The 14,843-nt window shown below is 45.4% G+C and overlaps 1 protein-coding gene across 5 annotated transcripts in view; it reads right to left on the bottom strand.

Annotated features, from left to right (window-relative positions):
- Positions 1-14,843, bottom strand: part of Znf697 (zinc finger protein 697) — a 40,639-nt gene that overhangs the window by 12,613 nt on the left and 13,183 nt on the right. Inside the window, exon 1 of one of the 5 annotated variants that reach the window (XM_050124789.1) lies at positions 1,143-1,759. The exons of 2 other annotated variants lie outside the window; for them this stretch is intronic. The gene's annotated coding sequence lies outside the window, so the exon portion shown is untranslated. Of the gene's footprint in view, positions 1-746; positions 1,111-1,142; positions 1,760-14,843 lie in introns of those variants that run through there. 2 more of the 5 variants (XM_050124790.1, XM_050124788.1) reach the window with 2 other exon arrangements.

Genomic DNA, 14,843 nt, shown 5'->3' with positions numbered 1-14,843 from the left:
AAAAAAAAAAAAAAAAAAAAAAAAAAAAAAAAAAAAAAAACAGTAGCTCTTGGATTTTGTTGTTGTTGTTTTGTTACTGGTTAACAGCAAGGTCTCTAGCCCAGGCTGGCCTTGAACTTTCAACGTAGCCACAAATAATCCTGAATTTCTGATCCTGAGATTACAGGCATTATCATGCCAGGCTTCTACGATGCTGAGGACCAAACCCAGGAGCTCGAGTGTGCTTCAAAGGCTCTCAGTCAACTAGGCTGCCATCCCCTACCCCACAAAGTAGCTTTTCCAGGACAGGAACCAAAAAGCTACGGAGAAACCCTGTCTCGAAAACATAAATAAAAAAAATTTAAAAAAAAAAAAAGGAAGAGGAGAAGGCTGGAGCACAGGAGAGAGGGAAGGCAGGAGCAGGGCGGAAATCAGACTTTGATCAGAGTTTACTGACATACTGGATACCCCCTAGAACTACCTGCAAACTATTCCTTTTGATCAGGGTCCCCCACCCACCCCTGCCTTTTTTAAAGATTAGATCTAACTCCCTAGGGATGGGCAGTCAAGCCCTTACCTCCCACCTTCCTGGATTTTCCAGGGAGAAACCAAGGCCAGAAATAGAACCAAGTGATAAAGCGCTAACAACTCCCACTCTCTGGTGGCATCCACACTGCCCTGCCGCCCGGTGGGGAGGACCAGAGACCAGCTCTGACAATCCCAGACAGGGAGGTAGTGCCCCATTTGAATGGACCCAGGCAACTTACCTTTCAGTGGATAGAGTTCCTTTCCATTGACTCTAGCAACTATCAGGGAAGTGGGTGACTCATTTTTTGTGGCAGGAACACTGAGCATGTGGTCCATCAGCTAGGCAGAGTTAGGACTCACCTGTCTCATAGCAAATGGAGGCCACTGGCAAGCAAGCCTCGTGACTCCAAAGAAGCAGGCTAAACCTGGAACCTCCTGCCCACTCCCTCAGACCTTGATGGACAGGAGTCATGTGTCGAGGCCACTGCCAGGTGGCAGGCAGCCAGGCCAGCGGAGCGGTCTTGTCAGGGAAAGGAAGTGGTGGCTGGGCGCTGGGCCAGGAGTGGCTCCATTCAGCAGCCTCCAGACTGAAGCGTCTTTCCTGTCTCCTCCTCATCTCAGGGCCCCTTCCTTACCTCCTCAGGGGTAGACCAAGGAGCCAGCAGCAGCATCTAGACCTTCTTCCTGCTGCTCCCCATGGCTCTGACCTGCCAGTCTCTCCCCCAGGGGATAGTTTTCAAACAAGAATCTAAGCAAAGATAAAGATTTGAAAGGAGCTGGCGAAACAACTCTGGCTGGTGGTTCAAAAGGCTGAAGTCAGGACAATGAGCAAGATCTAACTAGGAACTGCAGGGGTTAATCATTTGTCCATCTTCAACAGCAACCAAGTAAAAGAGTAAACAGCTGAATTGCCCCTGGGGGATATGGTCTCAGAGCCCTGCCTCCTCACTGGCCAGCTCATAGGGTCCCAGGGCAAAGAGTCACCTCACTGGACTGGGGATGTCTCTAGTGAGCAAGGAGTGGCAGCTTCACCCTCCTCCTATGTGTCACATCCAAAGGGGCCACTGACCCTCTCCTTGGCCTGCACAGACACAGACCACACGATCCCCAACGCCAGCCTCCCAAGTGACAAACCTATTGTGCAAGGTGACCTGAGTTCCAGACAGAGAACAACAAAAGGTGCCTGCTATGGAGAACAGAATGATGCGGTTTCTGTTCTGTGGTTACTGCCTTTTCTCCTGGAAAGGGAAGCCCAAAGAGCACAGCTAGCGGGAGGCCCTGAGTTGTGTCTGGACACAGGGAGAGAGAGAGAGAGAGAGAGAGAGAGAGAGAGAGAGAGAGAGAGAGAGAGAGAGAGAAAAAAGAGAGGGGGGGCAGACAGATATATAGACAGACATAAAGACAAAGAAACAAACCAACAACAACAAAAATGTTCATGGGACCAGGTATTTCTTGTCTACTGTGTGGGGCAGGACCCCTCAGTTTGTACCACTGTCACACCGGCCAAGCCTCCCCTCCATTATGTGACCATTATCCAACTCCTTGTAGACAAAATAAAAATTAATGTAATACAAAACCTAAGTAAAAATTAGATTCTCTGCCTTCAAATGAGAAGTCACAAGCCGGATGCGCTCAACTGAATCCCAGCATTGGGAAGGCTGAGGCAGGAGGCCAGTCTGCACTACATAGCGAGACCCTGACTCAAGATTCAACAGTCGTAAGAGTTCAAGATGTTCGTGGAGGCAACTTATCCATCCTTACGTTCTGTTTTACTGATTAGAACAGTCTACCTGTTACTCAGGGATATATAGTGTTGGTAATTTTCCTCCCTGGTGATTGGCATTTTACTCTCTACTTTTTGGTTCTTCCATTTCGTACTTAGTAACAGAACCCCTGGGCCGTGCCCAGCAGACTTGCCTTCTCATGCCTGCTCAGCAGCTGGCTTATCTAGTCCATATAGTCTATATATTCATGGACCATGAACATCTCTTGAAGTTTTATGAAAACAAACTGAGGCTGAGAGAAAGCCAATGCCTAGGCTGGAGATAAGCAGGCAGATGGTTAGAAGAGGTGTGCCCTAAAGCTCAGTTTTCTGATGGTCCCTCCAATGATCCTTACACTCCTTTAATACAAAATACCACTTAAAACAGACAGCTGGGGCCGGGTGTGGCAGCACACTCCTATGGTCTTGTTATGGAGAGACTGAGGCAGGAGGATTGAGACTTTAAGGCCAGCCTACATAGCAAGACACCCCATCTTCCAAAACAGGAAGACTCAAGATAAACCTATGACATGTTCTGGCCCTCCTAAATCCCACGCTATGTCTGTCAGGGTTTTTCCAGACGAAACTGAACCAGTAGGATGTATACATATTTAGAAAGAGAATTATAATAAAAAAATAGCTTATACAGCTCTGGAGGCTGACACCTTCAAAATCTGCCCTGGAGAGCAGACACCAAAAGCAATGGGCTGGAAATACCCTCCTTGCGCAAAAAGATCAGAGTTTTGATCTACTCAGGCCTTCACTGACAGGAGGAGGCCCAACCTCATAGTGGATGCTAGTCTACACTACCCAAAGTCCACTGTCTTAAATGTGAACTACATGCAAACCCACCTTCGTGGAGTGATTGCAGACAAAGTATAATGGCATGTATGCATGAAGACGTCGTGAGAAGCTGTGAAAGCTAACCTAATAGACAAAACTCATAAATGGCATGTATTTGTTTATTCTCTCTGTGTGTATATGTATGTGTGTGTGTGCGCGCGCGCGTGCGCTTGTGTACACACACACACATACACATGAGATCAGAGGAAAACTTGTGAGATCATGGGAGTGGGTTCTTTCCTTCCACCATGAGGATGGAACTCAGGTCAAGCACCTTTACCCACTGAGCCATCGCAACAGCTCCTTCAAAACCTACCCTCACAGAAATATCCGTAAATATGTTTGGTAATGTATCTTGACACCCTGTGGCCCAGACCCATATGACTAACCACCACACACCCTAGCTAAAATCAGTCTGGAATAATCCCTTCACATCTAATCTACCTACGAAAGCATTGCTGTTGCCATGAAAACCACATATATACTTGGATACAGTTTGTGTGTTATGTGATGAAGAGGACAGGAGGGGGACCCAAGATTAATCTTAAAGATCCTCAGGCAGGGTAGTTCAGGATGAGAGGCTGAGGTACGAGAACATGGCCAGCTTGGGTTACATAGTAAGAGCCGGGCTAGTCAGGACCACAGAGCAAGACTGCTGCAAAACAGGGAACCCTGATTGCTCTTTGAGCCGACCAGGGAGGGGGACTTGATTGGGGGAAGGGGAGGGAAATGGGAGGCGGTGGCGGGGAAGAGACAGAAATCTTTAATTAATTAATTAAAAAATTAATTTAAAAAAAAACCGAACCAAAATCCTAAGTAGGGGAGGGCTTCCTAGACACACGCATGGTGTGCATAGCAGAAAGGGGCACAGTCTAGTAACTAACGTTGCTTAAGGAAGAAAAGACTTGGAATGCAGGAGCGGTGTGTCTGATGAGAGTTGCCTATCAACAGCCTCCTTCTGGAAGTACTAATGCTGGGATTCCATGTTAAGGTTTTTCCGTGGGGTCAGGTGATCTCAGCAAGTCTTTCCCAATCCAGATGATTCTGTGTCCATTTCCCCTGGAAAGAGTCCTAAAAGAAGTGTTCTTCACAGCAAAGGAGAGGGGGTAGACGTTCTGTCACCCAGATTCCCACGCAGATTCAACAGGAAAAAGCTGCCATTCCAGTCCACTGCCCAAAATAACTGTGTGGTGTCACTGACGAGGAATGGCTGGCGTGTTCCGGCTGGGTCAGTGACACCTCTGCGCAGAATCAGTCATTGTAGCCTCCAGCCAATGGGGAGCAGGGAGGAAACGCAGCTACCTGCCGCCTAACTGCCCCTGCCTCCGCAAGTCTTAAACTCCACCGCTGGACTGTTTTAAACCCAGATTAAAAACCCTCGCATACACTGGGAAGCACATTTCAAAGCATTTCTCAGTCTTACTCTCGTTTCCTTAAAGTTACCTGAGTACATGAAACCCAGGTCGTAAGAAACTGCATAAGACACTTGGTCCAGTTTCTTTATCAAGCCAAAGACAAAAACAGCAAGAAAAAGATAATAAAAAGCCGAAAGGAGGGAGATCCAAAGGTCAAAAGGGTCAAAAACTTAAGTAATACATCAACCAAGCTCAAGATACATTCCTCACAGAACCCCAGCTCAAATTAGCAAACTACAAAAGCAAGTTCTAAGTGCCTGGGTGAGGAACGTGGAGTTGGGAGACGTTAAAGATTCAAGGCCAGCCAGGCGGTGGTGATGCACGCCTTTAAACCCAGCGCTCAGGAGGCAGAGGCAGGTGGATCTCTGTGAGTTCGAGGCCAGCCTCGTCTACACAGCGAGTTTCAGGACAGCTGAGGCAGTGACACAGAAAACCCTCTCTTTAAAATACATAAATAAATAAATATAAAAAAAATACAAGGCCAGCCTGAGCTCCACAGTGAGGCACTCTCAAAAATCAAAACCAAAACAAATTAGGAGCCGGCTAAGGAACTGCAAACACTGATTAGGTATTTGCTATCAAGAATTGCTCATTCTTTACGACGCTGGCATTTGGCTGTTTACAGAACTCTTTATCTCGAGTATATGACAGATTTACGGATGAGAGGATGCATCTGGAATTTGCTGCAGCACAATTCCAAGGCAAAGAAGATTAGGCAGGAGTGCCGAGGAAACAGGATAGCCCACGTACCAGCCATTGCTAATTGATATCTAAGTTCCTCATGCTGCCCTACCCACCTTTGTACTTGTTAGACAGAAAACGTGCTTATACCCACAGCTTAGTGCTGCTGTTGACCGTGGCCAGAGAGGTTTTTCTCTGCAGTGGGCAGCAGTGCTGAGCATAGGGTTGAGCGCTTAGCTACTGAGTGTCTGCCCTAAATCAAGCCCCGCCCATCAAGGCGGAGAAATAAGAACCAGAGAGGATGGAGGGGAGTGCTGTGAAAGGAAACGCTGTCTCAGGATGTGACATGGCCTTTGCGCCCACGAACCCAACCCACTGCAGCTATGGTGACCCATACAAAATCAAGTTAACATGATCAGTCAGCATCCCCAATGGGCTGCTCTAAGTGGACTCCGTGGGGCTACTGGCCAGAAAGAGAGGACAAGAATGGGAGAGGGTGACATGTTGTGGGGTGGAGTGGGGGGGGTGAGGGAAGAGGTGGGGGTCCCTGTAGGAGTGGAAGGGAAGTTGATCAAGATGCAACTTTATACTTGTATGAAATTGTCAAAAAAATAAATAAAAGATACTCTATCACAAAAGGAAATAGGCCATTTTCTGACACTGAGATAAGGCTGTAGTCATTCAAATTAAGAGCCAAACATAATAAAATGCCAGAGATTTCCATAAAAGGAATGGCCTGTTTCTAAAACTTATGACAAACCGGTAGTGAGTACTATGCTTAGTACTGAACAGAGCTCCTGGGACCTGAGGCGTGAGGACAGTAGAGTAAAGAAACCAGGAGGAAAAGGGGGTTGGTGCTTTTCAATCCTTTATTTTTTTCATGAGATATAAAAATTAGTGTTGTTGGGCCAAAGAGACGGCTCAGTGGTTATCAGCGCTCACTGCTCTTTCAGAGGACCCCACTTCGGTTTCCAGCCTCAAAACCACCTAAAACTTCCACATTGGGGGAACCAGCACCCACTTCCAGCCTCTCCAGGTATCCAGACGCACAGCATACAACCACAAAGACATTCACATAGATACACACATAAAAATTTTAAAAAATAAAAATAAAACCTTAAGAGCTACTGTGTACAAAAGAGAACCGGGACCCCGTTCCTACTTTCAGCTACATTTACATCGTTCAAGATCCCGGAGAAGAATGCCGTCAGCTGGGGGCTTGCTGCTTCTACCATGAACTCAGCGACTCTATACTCAAAACCGACGGGCATAAACTAGGCTGGGAGTAAAACTGCTTTAACCCTGGGACGGTCACACTGAAGATCGGACGTTCGTGTCCAACAGAGGAAGTCCATCAATAACTGGCCATCTCCAGAATGTTCTTCTAAGTGGATAATAAACGTATACATAGAAGAAAAGAGAATACAGAAGCTGTCTGGAAAAACAGGGTCTCCATGAGATGAACCCTAGTGGGCCAGATTTACTTCATGAGCTCATGGTCTTGACCCAGTCTCACTATGTAGCCCAGTTGGCCTCAAACTCTTGGCTGGCCTGCCTCGGCCTCTCAAGCGCTGGAAGTAGAGGTGTGCATCCTCATGCTTGACTCCTGGGAACCTTTAAATGCAGATCGTGTCCCTGTTAGAGAGGCTTAGGAGTTATGAACCATATTTTATCATTCCGTGCCACAAACAAAGCAGCTAGGAAATATGTCCCCACTTTAGACAGTGAAAGCTCCCTATGTGCTCACGGTACTTGGCTTGCCTCCAGGAAGGGATGCATCTGTCTCCTAAGTGGTCAGGGCTCATTCACAACTTGAACACCACAGTTACTAATTCATTCAGCAGGTTCTGTCTGCTTGGGTTCCTCATGTTGCTACTACTCCTGGCTCTTCGTATTCCAGAAGAGAGTAACAATACTGCAAGAATCTATAAACGCAGTAATCGCTTTTTTGCTTGAGCACTGCTTAGAGACCTTTAGTCTACCACTGATTTGGGATGTTCTTCTGTATATGTGTTGCTCTTATTGGTTAATGAATAAAGCTTCTTTGTCCAACAGCAGGGCAGATTATAGCCAGGCTGGAAGAAATATATAGAGAGAGACTAGAAAAAGTCAAGTGACACCATGTCCAAGAAGCAAGAGGTAACAAACCATGAGCCTCATGGTAAAATATAAAATAATAGAAATTGGTTAATTTAAGATGTAAGAAGTAGCCAGGAATACGCCTAAGCTATCAGCCAAGCAGTGTTGTAATTAATATAGTTTCTGTGTGATTATTCAGGTCTGGGTGGCCGGGAAATGAATGAACAGCCTCCGTCTACATACCACAGAGTCCAGGAATCCCCTGTAGATACTTTAATCCAATGAAAGGCCCACAGCTTTTCCTGGAGCTCTGAAAGGATGCAGGGAACAAAACCAAAACAAAATAAAACCCTATTATAAGCCACCACCACTATGAGAGCCTTCTGACACATTTTTTACCTTTAAAATATTTCAGAAATGGGCCAGAGTGCTTTGGAGAAGAGGGGGAACAATTTTACCATTATGTTCAGCGAGATGTTTGGCTGAGCTGGTGGAGAAGAGAAAATGGTAGCAGCTAATCCAAATCCAGGCTGTAACAGACAAAAATACCAGCAGATTCCAAGGGGCTAGAGAAAGAAGGGTTAAGGAAGTGTGACCTGTCTGGGCACTCTCACCAACCTCAGCTGGCAGCTTGTGCTGCCTCCATCAGACAATGGAGACCCAGGGGCTACATGAACTGCCCATGAACACACAACCAACCGGCAGGCAGAAGGCAAAATCCCCGGCATGTCAACTTTTGCTCCAGTCACCCTTGATACTCTTCGTAACCAGCGTGCCTTGACTAAGCGCACTGGAAAAGTGGACTTTCCAGCACCACTGATATTTGTTTTGTTTACCTCCCAATCACCTCCGTTGTGTAACAGGTGCCCTCAGAGAAGAAAGCTGCTCCCCGAGTCTCTAACATACTACCTCTCTGGGATATACCAAATTTACAAATGTGGCCCTGGAATTTGTAGCTTCTGTTAGCTGCTTACAGTGAGGCAAATAATATCAGTCAACTCATAGTCTACCCTCACATAGATGCGTTAGTTAGGTAATCTCCGTCCTTGTCACAGGAAAAGCAACTAAAGTCTTGCCAAAGTCACCAACTCATTCCTCACAATGCATCTTATCTGCAAATAACATCCTGGGATACCTGATAAAGAGGGAGATTTTTTAATACTATTTTTATTAGTCTTCTTATGTACATGGCGCAGGGGGGGAGGGCGTCTGTACAGGTGCCCATGACATCTAGAAGAAGCAGACGAATCCCCTAAAGCTGGGGTTAGAGATAGTTGTTAGCCACCCAGTGAGGGTGCTGGCAGCTCAACTCAGGCTTTCTGCAAGAACTGTAAGAGCTCTTAACCAGTGAACAAGCCTGCGGGATCATTTTCTTAAAGCCAGGCATCACGTGTTACTGCACGTCTTCCTAAAGCACCGTTTGTTTTCTTTCCAAAAACAAATCTTGCAGACTGCTCACTGGGAGATGAAGAAGTATTACCAAGGCACCTGGTGGCAGCTAGCTATCACCACCACATACATACCTTAGTTCCCCGGGGAAGAGTCTGGGTGTTCAGGTGTGAGCTGCCTCGGCACATGGCAGCAATGGCTAGCACTGGGTGGTCAGGTTCCCATCGACAGCAGCTTTGTTCTTCTGTCTTCCAGAGACTGTGGTTTCTTCCCCTTCCACCTCACCAGCAGCAGGAAGTGCTTGCCACGTAACCAGGACTCAATAGCCGGCCTCTGGGCTCCTGTAGAATTCTACCTGGAAATCTTCCTTTGTTTGATTGGTGACCCTGCACTGCCCTCTCTATTCTCATGCCCACGCCGCCTGCTCTTCTTAATTCCTAAAATACCACAGCAGCTTTTGATGGTCTTTCTTATATTTTCTGCAGTCACTAGGCCCAATCATTTCATTTCTTCCCCTAGTTTGAAATCAGAGATGGCACAGAATAGGGGCCTTTCACTCCAAGCCCTGTCTCACTCTATACAGCCATACCCTTACCACGCACCTGTGTTATAGCTGAGGGACCTAAAGCTCCTTCCAGCCCAGAAATGCTGCCCATGTGTTGGAGAAAGTACGGACTGAAGAGTCAACAGGTTCACACTGCAAGTCCTGTGACAGCGGGGCAATTACTATGTCGTGCCTTTAAGACTCAGCTATCTCTTCTATGCAATGTTCAAAAAGAAGTTAAATGGATTTACCATATAATGGGGGAGACAATGGCCCCACTAAACCTTATATCCTAACACATAAAAACCACAGCTTCAAGAATTGGCTATATCTTGTTGAGTTGTTGGCAAAGGGGGTCTCACAAACCTACCAAACAAACCAAGTAAAGCTATTACCAATGCCACTGGTTACCCTACACAACCTGGACAGTATGACCCTAAAACTTCAAGCACCACTTACTTATGTCATTAAACATGAAGAAATCGAGCTGGGGCCAAATCAGAAGCTTCACCCCTACTGACTAGCATTCATAGTATTAGAAGGTACTCTACACATTACCAAAGGAGAAAAGTAATCATCAAAACTCATCCAGCACTACAAATCTTATGACTTACAATAGGAGCCTGTCGGCAAGATATATATGTAATATGTATAAAGTATGTATATATGTGTAATGTTGCACAAATGATATGGTAGTCACCAACCACCCTTTTAAAAATGGAATTTAAGACCCACTCTATGATATGGAATACACATGACTCTGTTAATACTGTCTGACTCCTGGCCTGTGGAGACCAAGAAGTTAAAACTAGACAGGTCATGACCCTAGGGGAAAACATACTACTATCTGTCTGCTAAAGGAACACAGCAATAAAATGACTCTCAATGACCTACTGTTATAAACATTGATCAGTGCGTCACTCAACGCTTATGAGAGAACTTTTTCTTGCAGTAGGCGGGCATTAGCACAGAAACATCCAACTGAACAATGCGCAAAGAGTGAGCACTCAGCTCTAAATGGGATGTCTTTATCAACGGCCTCCCCTCAAGGCTCAGGGATCCATAGAGAAGCCGAGTTAGCAAGAGTGTATGAGCCAGGGGTGGTGGAACAGTGTCTCTAGATACAACAGTACCAATAAATGTGAAGTCACAGAAACTGTGACGGTAGGCACAAGACCTGCGGAGGTTGAAACCAGACAAAGCTGCAGCACTGAGGAGGGGAGGTGGCACCAGTCCCCGTTCCCTAACCAAGAAGCTATTTGCAACTGATACCTACTGGGAAAGAGAAAATGGGTTTTCTCCAATGCAGTGACACCAAATAGATCAACCACACTCCCAGGCAGCCCCCTTGTCCGGAAGTAGATAACCAACACCAAGCAGACTGTGTCTTTCTGTGTGCTCTTTTTTCTTTTGTGTGTGCATGCACATGTGTGCGATTGTTATGGTTTGGTGGGGTTTTGTTTATTTTCGTGGTTTGTTTGGTTTTAGTTTTTCTCTTGAGAGAGCGATAAAGATGAGGCTAAGAGAATAGGGAGGTGAGAGGAGCTGGGAAGATCTGAGGGAAGAGAATGATTATAATCAAAACATATTGTATAATTTTTTAAATGTAAAACAGTCACCTTAAATAGTGGTTGTAAGATATGCATGGATCTAAATAGAAAGGAGAAAAGACAAGATCTCCTGAGTATATTGGGAGTGTTGGGGGGGGGTGTCACAGGAGAGGGGAAGGGGAAGGAAGGAAGCAGAGGAGAAGGAAGCGAAGGGGAGAAAATGTATAGCACAATAAAAACAATTTTAAAAAAGAAAAGAAAAAAAAAGGTTGTAAAGACTGAAACTTCCCATTTTGAAATTCACATATCCAGGATGGGTCATATCAGAAAGCAGGTATAGCTCACTTCCAGAAGCTTTGATAGTCGGCTCCTCTTGACAGAGCTGGTTCTGTTAAAGCTGTCTTTGTCCTCAATGGGCAGCCTCAACACCCGGAGCCAACTCTCTCATTCCCTCACACCTTTCAACCGAACCAGTTTCCATCTCCTTTTTTTGACTTTCCTCCTCTTTTCTGGTGCCACTGTCACTTCAGGGGACACTGACACTAGATACACATGCCGACAAGTCTGCAGAATCAATCCTAGACATAGCTGTTCATTCCCCTGCTCCGAAACCCCGAAAGGCACTAGCAAAAATGCACAGACTCTAATGGTTGAGCCCAAGGCTCTGCCTCCTCTCTATGTGCTGGCTCGTGCTGAAGAGGCAGGAAACCCAAGCCATGTCTCTTGCTTTCTTCCCACCTCTAGTGGCCAGAGTTTCATCTATGGAGCCAGACTGCTCCTCGGAATCTAGCCTCTAACGCTAGCCTTAGGCAGGCTGGTAAGCAGACCACTGTGCCACTGAGCCACATCTGCAGCCAGCCCTGCTGGAGCTCTCTGAGGCTCAGTTTGTTTAATTTATAAAACAGGAAACACAATTTCACTTACCCTATAAAGGTTCAGACAGAATTATTTCACTTATTTTATTTCACTATGACTGACTCTTTTTTTATTTAGGGGATATTTTATTAGTTCTATACCCAAACCCATGTAGATAAGAACTTGAATATTCAATAAGGTCTGTAAAAATAAAAAAAAAAAACAACATTTAATGTTTCTTGACCAACATGGCTGCTAATTTCTGTAGAATGCTAACTTCACATAGCAGAGCCTGGCTCTTTGAGGTACCTTCCCTCATCTTATTCTGGCTAACATTTGTTCTTAATTATTATAAAAGCACATTTATAATTGACTAGGGATGCAGGTCAGTAGTAGAATAGTTTGTCTAACAGGCAAAGGGCACAGGGGAATGATACTCAGTGTCAAAGCAAATATGTGTGAATGTGTGTATATATAATAAGTTTAAAATGATTCATACCTACTCTGGCTCTTCCTCTACTCAGCTTCTCCCTTTCCTTTCCTTACCACCTTTCAATAACCTGGAAGTTCTCTGGGTAAACAAGTTGGGTTTTATTCACTCTGCTGATTCTGTTACATGAGTTCTCAAATCTTTCTTGAAACATATAAAATTTGGTATAGTGATTTCATTGTCTCTACCTCAAAAGGCAGAACTAAGAAAAAAAAAACTAGGAAATACAATGACCTGGCCAAGATCACAACAAGTAAACTGGAATCATGAAAAGAAACTGTTTTTTTTTTTTTCAAAGAACCTTTTGTTTTATTTCTGAGACAGAGTCTTGCTGTCCTGGAACTCATTATATAGACCAGGTTGGCCTCAAACTCACAAATATCCACCTGCCTCTGCCTCCCAAGTGTTGAGATTAAAGGTGTGGGCCAATATGCCCAGCTAACTTGGCACTCTTAACCAGATTCTAAAACCCATCAGTACCAGCAGCCAATATCAAATTATCCCACTACAGCGGCAGTCACTACAGAGATTGGTAGTTAACTTCAACATCAACAGATTTATCTCAAAAAAGAATTCTGCATCACTTGGTCCAGTATCATCAGTTACCTTTTGTTTAGATCAAATGACCTAGCATGGGTGCTTCCTCCATTCTAGCTGTGCAAATAAAAAAAATGAAAGAAAAAGAAAAAGGAAGGGAGGGAGGGAGGGAAGGAAGGAGGGAGGGAGGAAGGTAGAGAGGGAGGAAGGAAGGAAAAAGAGAGAAAGAAAATGGAAGCGGTCCAGTGAGTTTGCGCTCATCAAGGAAAGAGCCCAATACTCCCCAGCCCTTACAACTCAGCTGCTTCTCTCTCACACAACAGCAGAAATCAGATGCTGAATGAGAAAAGACCAACACACAGCCTTCCCAGAGTAATCATGAGAGTAAAGAAGTTGCTGGACAAGGATGAGGACCGGGCACCACACAAATACCAAGAGGCGCCTGTGGTTAATGTCGAGTGTCTGTATGAAGGGAAGAGATTCTCTGATGGTTCTGTGTTGTTTGTCTTACTACAAGTAGAAAAGCTTGTCCAAGAAAATCCTTTCGCCAAGGGTCTAGAATTAAGCTCTGAAGCCAGATGCGCCTGCAGGGATGCAGATGTTCTGACTCTCACTGATGTTGATGTTAGCTGTGATGCGGCAGCCACAAGCTCTCAAAGAAGTGTGAAAAGATTACATGCCTCATGGGAAGTGGTGACCAGACATAGCCAACAAACCACGGATTCCATCAATAAACTCAAGTGCCTCTTAGAAAGTAGTGAAATGGAAACAAAAGGTTCCTATGGTAACCGCTGGCTGGTTACAGCCCATTGGCGGTGTTCTTTTTTATTGTCTAAGTCTCTGAGCATTGTGTCTGCATGTGTATAGATGCACCATGTGCTTGCTTGCATGGCGCCCTGGGAGGCCAGAAGAGGGCACTGGAACTGTAATTACAAGTGAAAGTGAGACCTGAGCCGACATGAATTGAATATGGGGTCTCTGCAAGAGCACTAACTGCTCTTAATTGCTGAGTCATCCTTCCGGACGCTCATTAGAAAAAAAAAAAAATGAGTAAGAAGCAGGTGTTTCTTCAAGTGTAGCTGGAAGTTTTGTCTCCTGTTTCTAGAATAAAAGTGGGTTTTGAATCTGGCACACCCACATCCCTGGAGAAGAAAAAGATGAGGAATTTTCAGATATAAATATAGATACAGGTACAGATGTATCAAAACAATAAGAAGATAAGCTGTATACTTGGAGAGAATATTTGTAACGATGTATCTGACCCCCCCCCCAAAACAAGGACCACCACCCAAAATATATAGAGTAATCTTAGTACTCATCAGCAGGTCTGAGGAGATGGCTCAGTCAGTATAACAACATCCTTGTTCCTTAAACACAGGGACCTGTGTTTAGTACTGTTTGGGTGGAAGTTCCATCCCAAGCCCCCTCCCCTAGGAGTTGCCTCAGTCCAGACTCCACCTCTGAGAAAGCCTGCCAAATGGTGACCCCTCCCCAGAGATGCTCAAGACCACCCCCACTGGTATTTAAATTGTACCCAGAGGACAAACATGTGGTTTCCTGGTCTGCCTTCTCCATCTCCTCTCTGAGGGCCTGGAAGCCCACCTGGGAGTGTCAGTATCCATTAAACCTGTGCTTTTTTTCTAATTCTGATTGATTTGGTCTGATTTGGATTATTGTGTTGGCAGAGAGGTTTATCAGGGTGCAAAAACTTTTCATCTGGAAGTTCCACCGAGGGACTGTTTTTCTCACTGGCCCAGGGCCATGTGGAAAAAAAAAAAAAAAAACACCCTCCCCTTGCACCTACTCTCTGCCAGGCTAAGATCAGCTTCCTCTGGGTAAGTTTCAAGTTATTGCCTTAAGGCCCACAGCCTCATGCGATTTGCTGTCCTGTGAAAGTGCAGCTGTGCCAGGCACCCAACCTGACCAGGACAAGGACCTACCTTGTCCTGTTCAAGGTATTTCTCACACCCCTCTGTTTTTGACCCAAAGTCTACAACAATGGACACATTGCGCTAGGTTATGGGTCCTGGCATAGACTTGCAAAATGGGTACCTACAATTCAAGGCCTAATCGCCAAAGGCCCTTGGGCAGCCTTTTATAAAATCTTTTTAAATTGGGGCTATCTGATACCATATGTCCTTGACACCTAAACTTTCTGCCAGCATGGGAACAAATAAACAACCCCCCCCCC

This window comes from Alexandromys fortis, unplaced genomic scaffold (genome assembly GCF_014885135.2).
Source record: "Alexandromys fortis isolate MF-2015 unplaced genomic scaffold, M_Fortis_MF-2015_v1.1 scaffold_235, whole genome shotgun sequence".
Taxonomy (NCBI): Eukaryota; Metazoa; Chordata; class Mammalia; order Rodentia; family Cricetidae; genus Alexandromys; species Alexandromys fortis.
This window is presented reverse-complemented; position numbering and strand designations above follow the sequence as displayed.